Raw genomic sequence first — 15,031 nt, forward strand, 5'->3', positions numbered from 1 at the left:
TGTCTCTGGAGATGTTTTCCAGCCTCATTTTACTAAACCCAAAGGCTCTGCTTACTGATGCTCACCAGGCGCACCTGAGTGGCTCAGTCGGTTGCGTGTCTGACTTTGGTTCAGGCCATGATCTCACAGTTTGTAAGTTCAAGCCCCACACCTGGCTCGCTATTGTCTATGCAGAGCCCGCTCCAGATCCCGTCCCCCCCTCTCTGCCCCTCTCCCGCGTGTGCTCTCTCAAAAATAAATAAAATGTTAACAAAAAAAAAATGCTGACCAAATGCATCTGATGGAAACTGAGGCTTAGTGAGTAGGGGCTACACGCACAGATCGGCCTCACTGGCAGGCACGGCCCTGTCATTCCGTCAACGGCAAGATGAAGACACTGTCTTTTTCGGACTACGACAGAGCTCTTCTAATATGGGGTATAGTTTGTGACTGTAAAAAGGAGAGACTTGTTCCTATTATCAGAATTTAATGGTGGAGTTGAAATGTCTTCAGCGACACAGACAAAGACCAGGGTCACTGTGAGGAGATCCACTCGACCAAGGAGTGAGCAAGTATACGAAGGTGGCTGGGGGTCAGGACAGAGGTTCCAGTCCTGCTGTCCTTGCCACCTGCCAACTGTGTGACGTCGGACAGGTCACCCAACTTTGCTTTGCCATAGAGACCTCAGTTCTAAACTGGGAGCAGTAGAACTCATCTCAAAGGGGTTGTTGTTAAGGATTCAGCAAAGCAATGCTCTACCAAGAGATTCCAGACAGAAGTGTTTGGTTCTTAATATTAAGCGTGACTACTAGGCTTCCACAGACGTGTCAGAATGGAGAACTTGGGTTGCATACAGAGCTGACCAGCATGGAAGGAGATGTAATTTAACTTAGCTCTGGCTTCTCTGTAAGCATGAGTAGGAACTGAGCTTGCTGTTAATACTTACTGTGGCATCATCTAAGCCAGAAGACAGCTATGGTCCTGGCCCCTTTTCCCACTTTACATTCTCAGATTGGTTTTCTCTAATACATATTGTTCTCGTTCTCTGAGTAGGCTCTAACGGACTCCGGTCAAGTCACTTCAATTGCAGGCTCCGAATATCCACAGTGTAAACTTCCTGTGTTATTGGATGGATAGGTCACCACATATTGGGGAATCGTCACCACAAAATGTTTCATAAATCTACTCTGAGTGTTCTGGAAACTCACCTCGTATGTTATCAATTACTTTTCCTGAGGGCCTACTATGTCTCTGGTGCCATAGTAGCTATTTGATATTTTACTTGGCTTCACCTTTACAGCGAATCTGCTCTTGAATTCTTCTATTGTACAACTTTACCTTCTTTGGTGGTCTTTATTCATTTTTTCTTGTTTTGTCGTATATGCAACAACTTCCTTTAAAGAGCCTTCTGCTGGTCCCCTTCTGTTCCCCCCTAAGAGGTTTTCTGCTTTGGGCTTCCATTCATATTTTGACAGTATTATAAAGCCTCTTGCATTTAAAAAAAAGTTTTTTTAACGTTTATTTTTGAGACAGAGACAGAGCACGAACGGGGGAGGGTCAGAGAGAGGGAGACACAGAATCTGAAACAGGCTCCAGGCTCTGAGCAGTCAGCACAGAGCCTAACGCGGGGCTCGAACCCACATACCGCGAGACCGTGACCTGAGCCGAAGTCGGACGCTTAACCGACTGAGCCACCCAGGTGCCCCAAGCCGCTTGCATTTTTATGGAGATGGTTTTGAACATTTAATCCGTTGTCCGGTCCATTGAGATCTTCTCTTTCTGAAGGGACATTTTCCCGAGAATAATATAGTAATAGAGACTCCCAAAACATTTCAAGAAATTCTGGCCCAGGACTTAGGTTCCCCATCTCCCCCAGGATAACAATTAGCCAAGCAATCCACGGGTTCCTTAAGAGACGGACCTGTACTCTCCACACCTTTCTAAGCACTGCTTTGAGGTTCTGATGTTTCTTAGCCAGCACGGGCTCAAAAAGGCAACCTGTCTGCTCTATGAACACTTGTAGCCACTCTCAAGACCTAGTTCCTTGTTCCCTATTTTGATTTTCCTCTATAGGGCATGACCCTTATTTTCGTTCTTATACCCTCAACTCAGTTTCTTCGATAGATGTTTCCAAAGATTAAATGGGTTTCAGACCAAATTTGTTCTAGAGGCTCTAGAGTTGTCCAGCTGGCCAGTGGCCTGCACCGAGGACTTCTGTGACTTCGCCCGAAGACATCGTGTGGCACGGGGGCATGGCCACGAGGGAGGGAAGCAACAGGTGCTGCACCAGCGAGGCTGGGGGCTTGGAGCGGAGGCAGTGGTGGGCCCGGGAGTCGAGTCCGGATGGGCGACGGCCGAGGATGGGGCAAAGAAATCCGAGGTCTGAGGTTGGGCGCGAGTCCCGGAAGCGCGACAGACCAACGCTGCCAGCTCAACAGAGCGGGTGCGGAGGGCCTAGAGAGCTGGGTCCTACCGTCGGAAGCCGAGACACCGACCGCCTCTCTGCCCGCCCCCTTAAGCCCAGGGTTGGACCTGCGCCTGGGCTTTTAGCCCCATCCCGCGCCCGCCGAGCCAATAGGCGGCTGAGGTTCCACGCGCGTCACAATGGGCGTCTGTGACGTCGAGGGGTCACCTCGCCACGTGACCCCACCCCCGGAAGTCCTTCACGAAATTCCCCCTCCTGACTGCCGGTACTTTTCAGCTGCCGCCTTCCTCTCATCCCATCCCACACGTCCTCCATCCGTTCAGAATCCGATGTCGGTCCCCGGCCCGTCTTTACGCCACCGCGGGAAGAGGAAAACTCCTCGAACCCGCTATACCAGCGCCAAGCTGCCTGTCCCGGGGCTGCTTCCCCGACGCCCAGGGCGCGGGACGCCGGCTAGAATTCCCGACTCCGAAGGAGCCTCCGCCTCTGCCTCGCTGGGCTCTGACCACGCCCCTTCCTAAGCCCCGCCCAGGGCTTGCGGGGAGGTTTCCGTGGCGACAGTAAACAACACTCAAGAGCTGCGGGAGCCACCGCAGCCCTGCTCCCCCAACCCACGCTCCTGCAAATAAGGTGATCGAGAATGACAGCGAAGTTGTTATGAACTGAAACCGGGACACATGGGGGCCCAGGTGGGGGCCAGGCCTGGGAGGGCCCGCCTGGGGGTCCAGGACATGTGGGCTGTGGTGCCAGGGTCTGCAACCCCCGGAAGAGGCAGCAGCAACTGGAGAACCAGGGATTGAGATCTAAGGGAGCAGACGTGCAGGTGGAGCCGGATGTTGCGTGGGCCCAGGCAGCAGAGGTGGGATAAGACACCGGGAGCAAGAGGGACTCGTTCAAGCAAGACCTTGTGGTGTTTTCCTAGGAAGGAGCAGGCAACCTGCCCGGCCGGGGGCTCTCCCAGGCTAGGAGTATGAGCGGCGGACAAGTAAGCATTGCGTGCTGGAGGGGGCAGGGGTGGGGAAGGGGATAGATTTGTTTTTACATCCACAGAGTTTAAATTAAAGGCTAAATAGTTCTAGAATCCTGTATTAAAACAGCACCCCAGACCCCCCAGTCCATTTCTTTCTCTCGCGGGAAGCCATTTTCAGAGTTTTGTGCTTCTTTCTTTGTTTCTGTGCACCCCACGTTTATTTCACCTTCTGTTGTCTTGCCTTCTGCCTGAGCTGTGGGATCTGTGCGTGTGCCTCCTATTTACAAAGGGGATGGCTCCGTTAAGTTAAATATTTTGATGACAAGTTTTGATCATAGTTTTCATTCCCTCTGACACCTTGTTTTCGTGAGCTAGACAAACTTTGCTTTTACTCATAGTTTCTTTGTGTAGATCTTGTGCTGGTTACTTTCTTTAACTTTTGTTTTTTTAAGTTTATTTTGAGAGAGAGAGTGTATGTGAGCGGGGGAGGGGCAGAGAGAGAGAGAGAGAGAGAGAGAGAACCCCAGAAAGCAGTGCTGAGCTCCTTGGAAGCGAGGGGGCGGGGGTCGATCCCATCAACCAGGAGATCATTACCTGAGAGGAAATTCAGAGTCCGTGGCTTGACCACTGAGTCACCAAGGCGCCCCTGGTTTCTTTTAAATAATATTTTTGTATTAGGTAAATTCTCCTGAAAGGGCTTCTTTGCCAGGGATTGTTTTCCTTCTCATGAAAAAAAAGAGACACGATATATTACAGCTATGTGTCTTATATGGTAGTCTCTGGCTACTATATTGTGGTATTTAAATATAAATGTATTCACACCTCGACGATATTGTTTTTCAATTCATGAACATGAGTTATCTTTCCATTCTTGTACGTCTGCTTTCATTTCTTTCAGCAATGTTCTGTAGTTTTCAGTGTACAAATCTTTTTGCCTTCTTGGTTAAGTTTATACCTAAATATTGTATTCTTTTTGATGCTGTTGTAAATGGAATTGTCTTCTTAATTTCCTTTGGGGATTGTGCATTGTTAGTATATAGAAATGCAATAGATTTTTGTGTGTTGATTTTGTATCTTATTACTTTGCTGAATTCGTGTATTCTAAGTTTGTATGTGTATTCTTAAGGATTTTCAACATATAAGATCATGTCATCTGTGGTTTTACTTCTTCCTTTCCCATTTGAGTGCTCTTATTTCTTTTTCATGCCCAATTTCTCTGGCTAGTATTACGTTGAATAGAAGTGGAGAGAGTGGGCATCCTTGCCTTGTTCCTGATGTTGGAGGAAAAGCTTTCAGTCTTTCGCCATTGAGTATGTTCACTGTGGGTTTTTATATATGACTCTTATTGTGTTGAAAGGGGATTGAATTGGTCAGATGTTTACTCTGCATCCATTGAGATGATCATGTGTTTTTAGTCCTTTATTCTGGTAATGTGCCATATTACACAGAGTGATTTTCGAATGTTGAACCATTCTTGCATTCCAGGAATAAACTCCATTTGGGCATGCTGTATAATACTTTAAATATACTGCTGAATTCAGTTTGCTAGTATTTTGTTGAGGATTTTTACATCAATGTTTATTAGAGATATTTTGGTCTGTAGTTTTTTTTTTTTTCCTTACAGTATCTTTGTCTGGCTTTGGTATTAGGACAACGCTGGCCTCGTAGAATGAGTTAGGATGTGTTCCCTCCTCTTCAGTTCTTTAAGAGTTTGAGCAGGATGGTGCAAGTTTTTCTTTAAAGCTTTTTAAAAAAATTATTATTTTCAGTAGGGTCTATGCCCAACAGGAGACTTGAACTCACAACCCTGAGATCAAGAGTTGCATGCTCTACAGACTGAGCCGGCCAGGTACCCCGGTATAAGTTGTCCTTTAAATGTTTGGTGGAATTCACCAGTGAGACCATCAGGTTCTTTGTTGGGAGGTTTTTTTGTTTTTGTTTTTGTTTTTTGATTGATTTAATCTTCTTACTAGTTATCATCTATGGATTTTCTAATTTTTTCTATTTTTAGTGTTATTAGCAATCGGTCCATCTCATCTAGCCTATCCAATTTGTGGGCATACAGATGTTCACAGTACTCTTATACGTAGTCACGTCCCCACTTTCATTCTGAATGTTATTTATTTTAAGTAATTCCAGCTAATGGTTTGTCAACTTTGTTGGTCTTTTCAAAGAACGAGCTTTTGATTTCATTAATTTCTCTATGGTCTATTCTGTCTGTTCGAATCTTCACCATTTCCCTCCTGACAGGTTTATGTTTGCTTTACTCTTTTTCTGGTTCCTTAAGCTATAAATTTAAGGTTGTCACTTCAAGATTTGTCTTTATTGAGGAAAAGACTTTTGTATTTAAAAAAAAATTTTAATGCTTGTTTTTGAGGGAGAGGCACAGCGTGAATGGGGGAGGGGCAGAGAGACAGGGAGACGCAGAATCCGAAGCAGCTCCAGGCTCTGCGAGCTGTCAGCACAGGGCACGACGCGGGGCCCGAACTCACCAACTGCGAGATCATGACCTGAGCCGAAGCCGGATGCTTACCTGACTGAGCCAGCCAGGTGCCCCTCTACACCACTCATCTTAAGACATGGAACAGAATCAGGATCTTTGATGCTTTCTATGTGCCCCCCCTATTGCATCTCCTTCCTTTACCTCCTCGCATAATCACTAACAGGCAATTGATAATTACAAAATTAAGGACACTCATCCTTCAGAGGTAGTGATTGAAGGAACTCCCCAAACTGCTGGGTCATAGGGCATGGCCACATGCAGATACCAAGTCACGTCTAAATGCATTCCAACATGCAACAACACATGCCTTCACCTCTGTGTAAGAGAACCCCGCCTTAATTCCTTGCAGACTTCCTGTTTAAATGTTTCTTTTTAGGCTTTGCTTCTCACCCAGACAATAGTAAAGAACAATCACTCCTTTCATCTGAATTATAGTTCCCTGCATATGTGTCTTCTATCTCCGGATTGACAGTGTGAGTCACGTTTGTCCCTGCTTCCCTTTGTTCCCTGCTCAGGTGCAGAGTCCAGAGGGAGTCCTGCCCCAGCCTGTGCAACTTGTTGCCTTTCTTTTAAGGGAGGAGTTTGGGTCGTGCTTTCAGGATGCCACTCTCCTCTTGGAAATACGCACTCAGATGCTTCCCTTTGCATCTTCTCTCCCACTTTACCCACACATATGTTCAGTCTTTACTGTTCATTTTGTAGATCTGAATTTGTAGCTGTTTCCCCTGCATTTTTGGAGAAAAGAAGTGGAATAGGACCATCTTAAACCCAAAACAGCCTGGGAAGCATTTAAAAGAAAAGAAAAAAAAAAAAAAGATAACTCAGTCCAATCCCAGGCTTAACAAGGCAGCATTTCCGAATGGAGCTCCCAAGCCTCTGTATATTTTTTTTAATGCTTATTTATTTTGAGAGAGAGAGTGCGTGTGTGTGAGCAGGGGAGGGGCAGAGAGAGGGGGAGAGAGAATCCCAAGCAGGCTCTGTGCTGCCAGCACCATGCCCGACTTGGGGCTCGAACTCACGAAACCACAAGATCACAACCTGAGCCTAAATCAATCGGATACATAAGAAGCATCTGTATTTTTAAACAAGCATAAAGCCAAGTTTAACAACCACTCAACTAAAATGCCTGTGTTCGATTTGAGTCATTTTCTCTTTTATTCTTTCACGGGCAAACATTTCCTTTCATCCTTCGAGAAAAGACTATTATTCCTAAATACTTCCTGTGTACATTAGTTTTTCTTGTTGCTATTATCACATATTAACACAAATTTATCATCATCCTTCTCTGGAGGTCTGAAGTCCAAAATCAAGGCGTTACCAGGGCTGCATTCCTCTTGGAGCTTCCAGGAGAGAATCGGTGTCCCTGTCTTTTCCAGATGCAAGAGGCCTCTGCATTGCATGGTTTGGGGCCCCTTCCTCACGTCACTGCAGTCTCCTTGCTTGGGTGATGGTATCTCCTACCGGTGATGTGTCTCCATCCAGATACTCCAGCATAATCTCCCCTTCTCAAGATTCTTAATCGTACCTACAAAGTCCCTTTTGCCATGTAGGGTGACGTATTCATGTTCTAATGTCCTGACGATTAGATGTGGATGTATTTGTGTTTTTTAAAATTTTAATAATATATTTTATTCAACCCAATATTCTAAAATACTACCATTTTGATATGTCATCAATAGAAAACATTATCAATGACATCTTTCTAGTATTTTTCCCCTACTAAGTCTTTGAAATATGATACATATTTTACACTTAGAGCACATCTCAATTTGGACTAGCCAAATTTCAAACTACATGTGGCTGGCGAATAGTATATTAGTGTGATTCAATACCATGCCAATCTTACTCAGTAACCAACACTTTGATTAAAGTAGATTCTTTTAAGATTTTTTTGGTTTTCATTTTTGTTTTTTGTTTGTTTCTTTATTTATTTACATCCAAGTTAGTTAGCATATAGTGCAATAGTGATTTCAGGAGTAGATTCCTTAGTGCCCCTTATCCATTGAGCCCATCCCCCCTCCCACCACCCCTCCCGTAACCCTCAGTTTGTTCTCCATATTTATGAGTCTCTTCTGTTTTGTCCCCCTCTGTTTTTATGTTATTTTTGTTTCCCTTCCCTTATGTTCATCTGTTCTGTGTCTTAAAGTCCTCATATGAGTGAAGTCCTATGATTTTTGTCTTTTTCTAATTTCACTTAGCTTAATACCCTCCAGTTCCATCCACGTAGTTGTAAATGGCAAGATTGCATTCTTTTTGATTGCCGAGTAATCCTCCATTGTATATATATACCACATCTTCTTTATCCATTCATCCGTCGATGGACATGTGGGCTCTTTCCATACTTTGGCTACTGTCAATAGTGCTGCTATAAACTTTGGGGTGCATGTGCCCCTATGAATCAGCACTCCCCTAAACTCTTAGTCGTGCAATTGCTGGGTCATAAGGTAGTTCTATTTTTAATTTTTTGAGGAACCTCCATACTGTCTTCCAGAGTAGCTGCACCAGTTTGCATTCCCAAGATGTGGATATATTTGGATGGCCATTGTTCACCTTACCACATGAGTTAGAAAATTTATTTATATTCTCAAGGTCTACTCCAAGCATTTTTTTTTTTTGTCTGTGAATCTTGCTACTCCTTTCTTCAGAGGTTGTATTTCTGTATTCAAACTCAGATAATTGTGCTCAGATTTTAAACTATCCTATTATAGATTCAGTATATTTTCTTGAGTAATATTATGATCAGTGATGATAGGAATTCATCTTACTTGTTTCTTTTTTCAGTGAGGGTGATGGGGAGTGGGGCGGGGTGGGGGGAGAGGCTAGGAAAACATTTCTCTTCCCTATTCTAGTGCATTTTTCACTATTTTTTAAAGATTTTTAAAAAATGTTTATTCATTTTTGAGAGAGAAAGAGACAGAGCATGAGCAGGGCAGGGAGAGGCAGGGGGAGAGAGACAGAATCCCAAACAGGCTCCAGGCTCCGAGCTGTCAGCACAGAGCCCGACGCGGGGCTCAAACCCACAAACCGTGCAATCATGACCTGAGCTGAAGTTGGAAGCTTAACAAACTGAGGCACCCAGGCACCCCCATCTGTCACCAATTTTGATACAGTTCTGGTTTTCTAGCAATGAATTCTGTGGTCGAAGGATGCTGCTGACCTGGCGAAATGTGGGCATTTGCAAGTTGTGCATTTATATTTGTTGAATTCTTACCACATGTTGGATACAGTATTAGGTGCCTAACTTAAAGCATCTCATTTAATGTATTTAATTTATCCTTTACAAAAGCCCTATCAGATGATAGTTGAATATGTAGTGTATCAATTTTCTAGGGCTGCCATGACAAAGTGCCACAGACTAGGTGGCTTGAACAACAGAAATGCATTTCCTTGCCATTCCCGAAGGTAGAAGTCCAAGATCAAGGTGTCAGCATGGTTGGGCTCTTGTGGGGCCTCTCTCCTTGGCTTGTAGATGGCCACCTTCTCCTGTGTCTTTACATCCTCTGTATATGCTATTAAATATCCTCCTCTTATAAGAACACCAGTCATATTGGATTAGAACCCACCCATACGATTCATTTTAACTTAATTATTTCTTTAAAGGCCCCATCTCCAAATAGAGCTGGTTAGGACTCCAACAAATGAATTTTAAGAGGGTCACGATTCAGCCAATAACATAGAGTAAAATGTCTTTTAGCAACTGGATAGCAGGGGTGGGATTTAAACGCCAGTCCATCTGTCTATAACTCAAGAGCTGTGCTTAAGTCTTTTACTTCATTCTGCTTTGGATTATTCATCCTTTTTCGTTAAGTTCCTATTTCTTGTGCAAAGGGATCCCTATTATTTGGGCACTCTTCTGTAAGAGTTAACTTAAACAACGGACACCATGCCTAAAATGGATTATTTCTTAAGTTTGATGCTAGTGTGTGCGTGTTTTTTGTTTTAATGTAAATTTTTTTTTAATTAAAAAAAAAGGAAGGGGTACCTGGGTGACTCAGCTGGTCAAGCGTCCGACTTCGGCTCGGGTCATGATCTCACGGTTCGTGGGTTCGAGCCTGGTGTCAGGCTCTGTGCTGACTGCTTGGAGCCTGGAACCTGCTTTGGATTCTGTGTCTCCCTCTCTCTCTGCTCCTCCCCCACTCACACTCTGTCTCTCTCTGAAAAATAAACATTAAAAATTTTTGAATTAAAAATTGTTAATTTTAATGTCAATTTTAGATATTTTTAAAACTCTTTTTGGGGCGCCTGGGTGGCTCAGTCGGTTAAGCGTCTGACTTCAGCTCAGGTCATGATCTCGCGGTCTGTGAGTTCGAGCCCCGTGTCTGGCTCTGGGCTGACTGCTCAGAGCCTGGAGCCTGCTTCGGATTCTGTGTCTCCCTCTCTCTCTGTCCCTCCCCCATTCATGCTCTGCCTCTCTCTGTCTCAAAAATAAATAAACGTTAAAAAAAAATAAAAAAACCCTCTTTTTAAAAATATATGTATATATATTTTTTTATTTTAGGGGAGAGGAGCAGAGGGAGAGAGAGAATTCCATGCAGTCTCCACACTCAGCGTGGAGCCTGACACAGGGGTCAGTCCGATGACCCTGAGATCGTGACCTGAGCCGAAATCAAGAGTTGGACACTCAACTGACTGAGCTACCCACTGCCCTTTAAATTTTAGTTAACGTATACTGCAATATTGGTTTCAGGAGTAGAATTCAGTGATTGATCACTTACATACAACACCCACTGTTCATCACAGCAAGTGCCCTCCTTAATACCCATCGGCCATCTGGCCCCTCCCCCACCCCACTTCCCTCCATCAATCCTCAGTTTGTTCTGTCATTATGAGTCTCCTATGGTTTGTTTCCCTCTCTACTTTTCCCCCCTTCCCGTATGTTCATCTGTTTTGTTTCTGAAATTCCACAAATCAGTGAAATCATACGGTATTTGTCTTTCTCTGCTGACTTATTTTCCTTTGCAGAATACAGTCTAGCTCCATCCAGGTCATTGCAAATGGCAAGATTTCTTTCCTTTTTTTTGTTTTTTTTTTTGTATTAGAGAGCATTTTCTGAATTTATTAAGAACGGCCCCGTGCTTTCCTAAAAGGTTATCAGTTCACATCCAAATGATGAGCTCTCGTGCAGTTATGAAGGCGCACTTGTACAGAATTTTGCTGAGCTCAGACGGTATGAAAGGTTTTGCATCCTGACCTTTTCTTTCTGTGTTCCATCACAAGCACTTTCCCACGCAATTAAAATTCTTCACACATAGTTGGCAAACACATGGCAAGCATGAATACGCATATACATAGTCTGTTTGTAAATGCTTTTCAGTGTCTTTCGGTTATTTTTTTCAACAAGTGCTTTTTAAATGCTTTGCTGGCACTTACTAATTGAGGAGAAAAAGGGACCTCAGGAAAAAGATAAATAACAATGATAGGCTGATGGGGATCCAAGAATAGGCCAGGTCACGGAGATTTCAGTTGTTTAGAAGAGGCAGTAATGAAATGAAGAATAAGGATACTTGGCGGGAATTTCTGTAGGAGAGGAAATTGAAATTCATCACAAAGGGGTGGGACTCAGAGAAGATAATGAAAAGAAATTTTCATGCCGGGGAATGGAATAGGTTAAGATTTGAAGTTAGAGATCTGTCCATCCTGCTCAGGAAATGATAGGAGATGTGTAAGGAGAAAAGTCTGGATTCCCAGGTAGCGGTGAGATGGTCCATTTTGCTTTAATTTTCATTTTGTTTGCGTTTCATAAATATGAAAGATTTCAAACTTATGAAAAAGTGTAGAACATTACATAGCAGACATCCAGTGTTTGCTTGTTGGGCATTTTTTTTAAACTTGTTTTATTTTTTATTTTTTTAAATTTACATCCACATTAGCATATAGTGGAACAATGATTTCAGGACTGGATTCCTTAGCGCCCCTCCCCCATTGAGCCCATCCCCCCTCCCACCACCCCTCCCGTAACCCTCCGTTTGTTCTCCATATTTATGAGTCTCTTCTGTTTTGTCCCCCTTCCTGTTTTTGTATTATTTTTGCTTCCCTTCTCTTACGTTCATCTGTTTTGTCTCTTAAAGTCCTCATATGAGTGAAGTCGTATGATTTTTGTCTTTCTCTGACTGACTAATTTCACTTAGCATAATACCCTCCAGTTCCACCCACGTAGTTGCAAATGGCAAGATTTCATTCTTTTTGATTGCCGAGTAATACTCCATTGTATATATAGACCACATCTTCTTTATCCATTCATCCACCGATGGACATGTGGGCTCTTTCCATACTTTGCCTGTTGTCGATAGTGCTGCTAGAAACACGGGGGTGCATGTGTCCCTTCGAAACAGCACACCTGTATCCCGTGGAGAAATGCCTAGTAGTGCAGTTGCTGGGTCGTAGGGTAGTTCTAGTTTTAGCTTCTGGAGGAACCTCCATACTGTCTTCCAGAGCGGCACCAGCTTGCCTTCCCACCAACAAGATTTCATTCTTTTTGATGGCTGAGTAATTGGTTTCGGTATATACAGCAAATACTAAGAGTATCGTATTTTTCTTCCCTAATAGGTCAACTTTATTTCCGGTGATTTTCCCCGTTTCACATTGTTAATAGCCCCTCGTCTGCTTTAGCACCCTCGTTTCGTAGTCTCGATCCATCGTTTCTCAGGCTTCTTTGCCCCACGCCATACGCCGTCCAGTGATTGTTCCTCTTCTGGGGAAGTCATGCTGCTCTTTGCCCTGAGTTCATCTTTCTGCCCTCGCTCTGAGGGGTGACTTCCTCTGGCAGAGTATTGAGGGGAGATGGTGGCCAGACCCCGCTCTACGTCCGGCAACGGAGAGTTTGAGGAATAGGAGCTCTGGCGCTGAGAGCACATAGCATACCCCGTGGCCACTGACGTTGGGAGCCTTAGACTCCAAGAAACCCTTCAGGTCAGGGCTTCACCTTCAAGCATCCAAAAAGGGGCAGCATTGGGATTACACTGGAGTCCGCTGGGCCTGGAGGCCCGGAGAGAAAGAGGGAAGTCACGATTCCCTGGGAATGTTGGTTCCTATCCGCTGTCCCCATTTCCTCATCTCGTGTTACTTGGATGTCACCTCTGATAACACCCATCTCAGCAGACTTGACCTTTGCTACTGATTCCTGCTGTGAGGGTGCGGGACAAACGGTGACTGTCAACAGGCAATGGTTGAGGAAAGCCCAGAACAGAGCTGAAATCATTACTGTTTTCCTCTCATAGCTGGAGTCTCCCTGTGCCCCAGGCTGCAGACACACCCCACTTAGCCCCCAACTCCCTCCCCACACAGACATGCACACACCACAGGCCAACCTTCCCTCCTTCCAGAGGTTTCTCATAATGTGGATCTGCTGGTTCCTGGCTCCGTGTTTTCCGCCACAGGTCTTGTCAGGGGCAGATTTTTATGGACAGAGCCAGCAGCCTCGGCTATTGCCTCATTGTGGCAGGAACCAAACCTCCTGTTTGTGTTTTCAGTTCTATTTAAAATGCACATAGGGGCGCCTGGGTGGCTCAGTCGGTTGAGCACCCGACTTCGGCTCAGGTCGTGATCTCACGGTTCAGGAGTTAGAGCCTCATATCAGGCTTGCTGCGATCAGCACAGAGCCCACTTCAGATCCTCTTTCTCTGCCCTTCCCCTGCTTGTGCTCTCTCTCTCTCTAACAAAAATAAATAAACATTAAAAAAGTAAAATGCACATATTTTCTACAACTCTGATGAGTGCTGGGAACTCTGTGGCCTTTTCTTTCTTTCTTTCTTTTTTAATGTTTTTATTTATTTTTGAAAGAGAGAGAGACAGAGCATGAGCAGGGGAGGGGCAGAGAGAGAGGGAGACACAGAATGCGAAGCAGGCTCCAGGCTCTGAGCTGTCAGCACAGAGCCTGATGTGGGGCTCGAACCCACGAACTGTGAGATCATGACCTGAGCCGAAGTCGGACGCTTAACTGACTCAGCCACCCAGGTGCCCCCTCTGTGGCCTTTTCTTTACTCCAAACCTCAGCCTTCAGTCCTCCTGATGACCAGTGACTGGGACTGCCCCCAGAAGCCACATTCTCCACCCACCTCTGATGGCACTCCTCCCAGGTTCAAGCAGCTTCCAAGGCCCCATTGATTCCCGCCCAATGCTCAAAATCCTTTGAAAGCCTTGATTTCTCTGCTTGGTTTTCGTGGTCACTGCCTGGTCTCTCCTTCCCAACCCAGCTTTACCTCCACTGCTCCCCAATATTTGCGTGTGCCCTTGCCATGCTGGTCTCCATGCACCTCGTCTAAAACTCCCTCACCTGGCCCTCTAGCCTCAACTGAAGTCCTGCCGTCCTCCAGCTTTTGACTTTCAATCTGTCCTTCACCCAAACCCATATTAGGGGAGTTTTCCTTGACTAACTCCATACCATTAAAATAATTTTATGATTTTATGGGGATGGAGCCAGGCTTTTAGCAAATAATTTCTGAAATGATTCCAATATGCAGTCAGTGTTGTGAACTATAATAGTAGAAAGTCTCTAAAATCCTTCAAAATTTTACAGTCTTCATATCAATACCCTTGTTGGAGGAGGCCAGCTGATCAGAAGGCGTGTGTTTATTTTCAGACAGACTACACTTTTGCCCATTGCTAACTCCTCGTAGCGAGCTGGGTTAGCCCCACACAATGCCAAAACTCCTGCAGCATTTCCAACAAAAGAAACAAATAATAGTGATTGCATTAATTTTTGAAGGCTACTATAACAAAGTACCATAGAGTGGGTGGCTTATTTTTTTTTTTAATTTTTTTTTCAACATTTATTTATTTTTGGGATGGAGAGAGACAGAGCATGAGCGGGGGAGGGGCAGAGAGAGAGGGAGACACAGAATCGGAAACAGGCTCCAGGCTCCGAGCCATCAGCCCAGAGCCCGACGCGGGGCTCGAACTCACGGACCGCGAGATCGTGACCTGGCTGAAGTCGGACGCTTAACCGACTGCGCCACCCAGGCGCCCCAAGTGGGTGGCTTATTAACAGAAACTTATTTTCTCACAATTCTGGAGCCCAGAAGTCCAAGATTAAGGGGTCATCAGATTCTGTTTCACCTGAGGCCTCTCTCCATGACTTGTAGATGGCTGCCTTCTCCCTATGCTTTCACATGGTCTTTCCTCTGTGTGTCCCTGTCCTAATTTCCTCTTCTGATGG

At 44.9% G+C, this 15,031-nt stretch overlaps 1 long non-coding RNA gene across 1 annotated transcript in view; it reads left to right on the forward strand.

Annotated features, from left to right (window-relative positions):
- The first annotated feature begins 2,630 nt into the window (after positions 1-2,630).
- Positions 2,631-15,031, forward strand: part of LOC122485023 — a 69,481-nt gene continuing 57,080 nt past the window's right edge. Inside the window, exon 1 of the long non-coding RNA XR_006297770.1 lies at positions 2,631-3,389. This is a non-coding gene — a long non-coding RNA (uncharacterized LOC122485023). The remainder of the gene's footprint in view (positions 3,390-15,031) is intronic.

Source organism: Prionailurus bengalensis, chromosome E1, assembly GCF_016509475.1.
Source record: "Prionailurus bengalensis isolate Pbe53 chromosome E1, Fcat_Pben_1.1_paternal_pri, whole genome shotgun sequence".
NCBI lineage: Eukaryota > Metazoa > Chordata > Mammalia > Carnivora > Felidae > Prionailurus > Prionailurus bengalensis.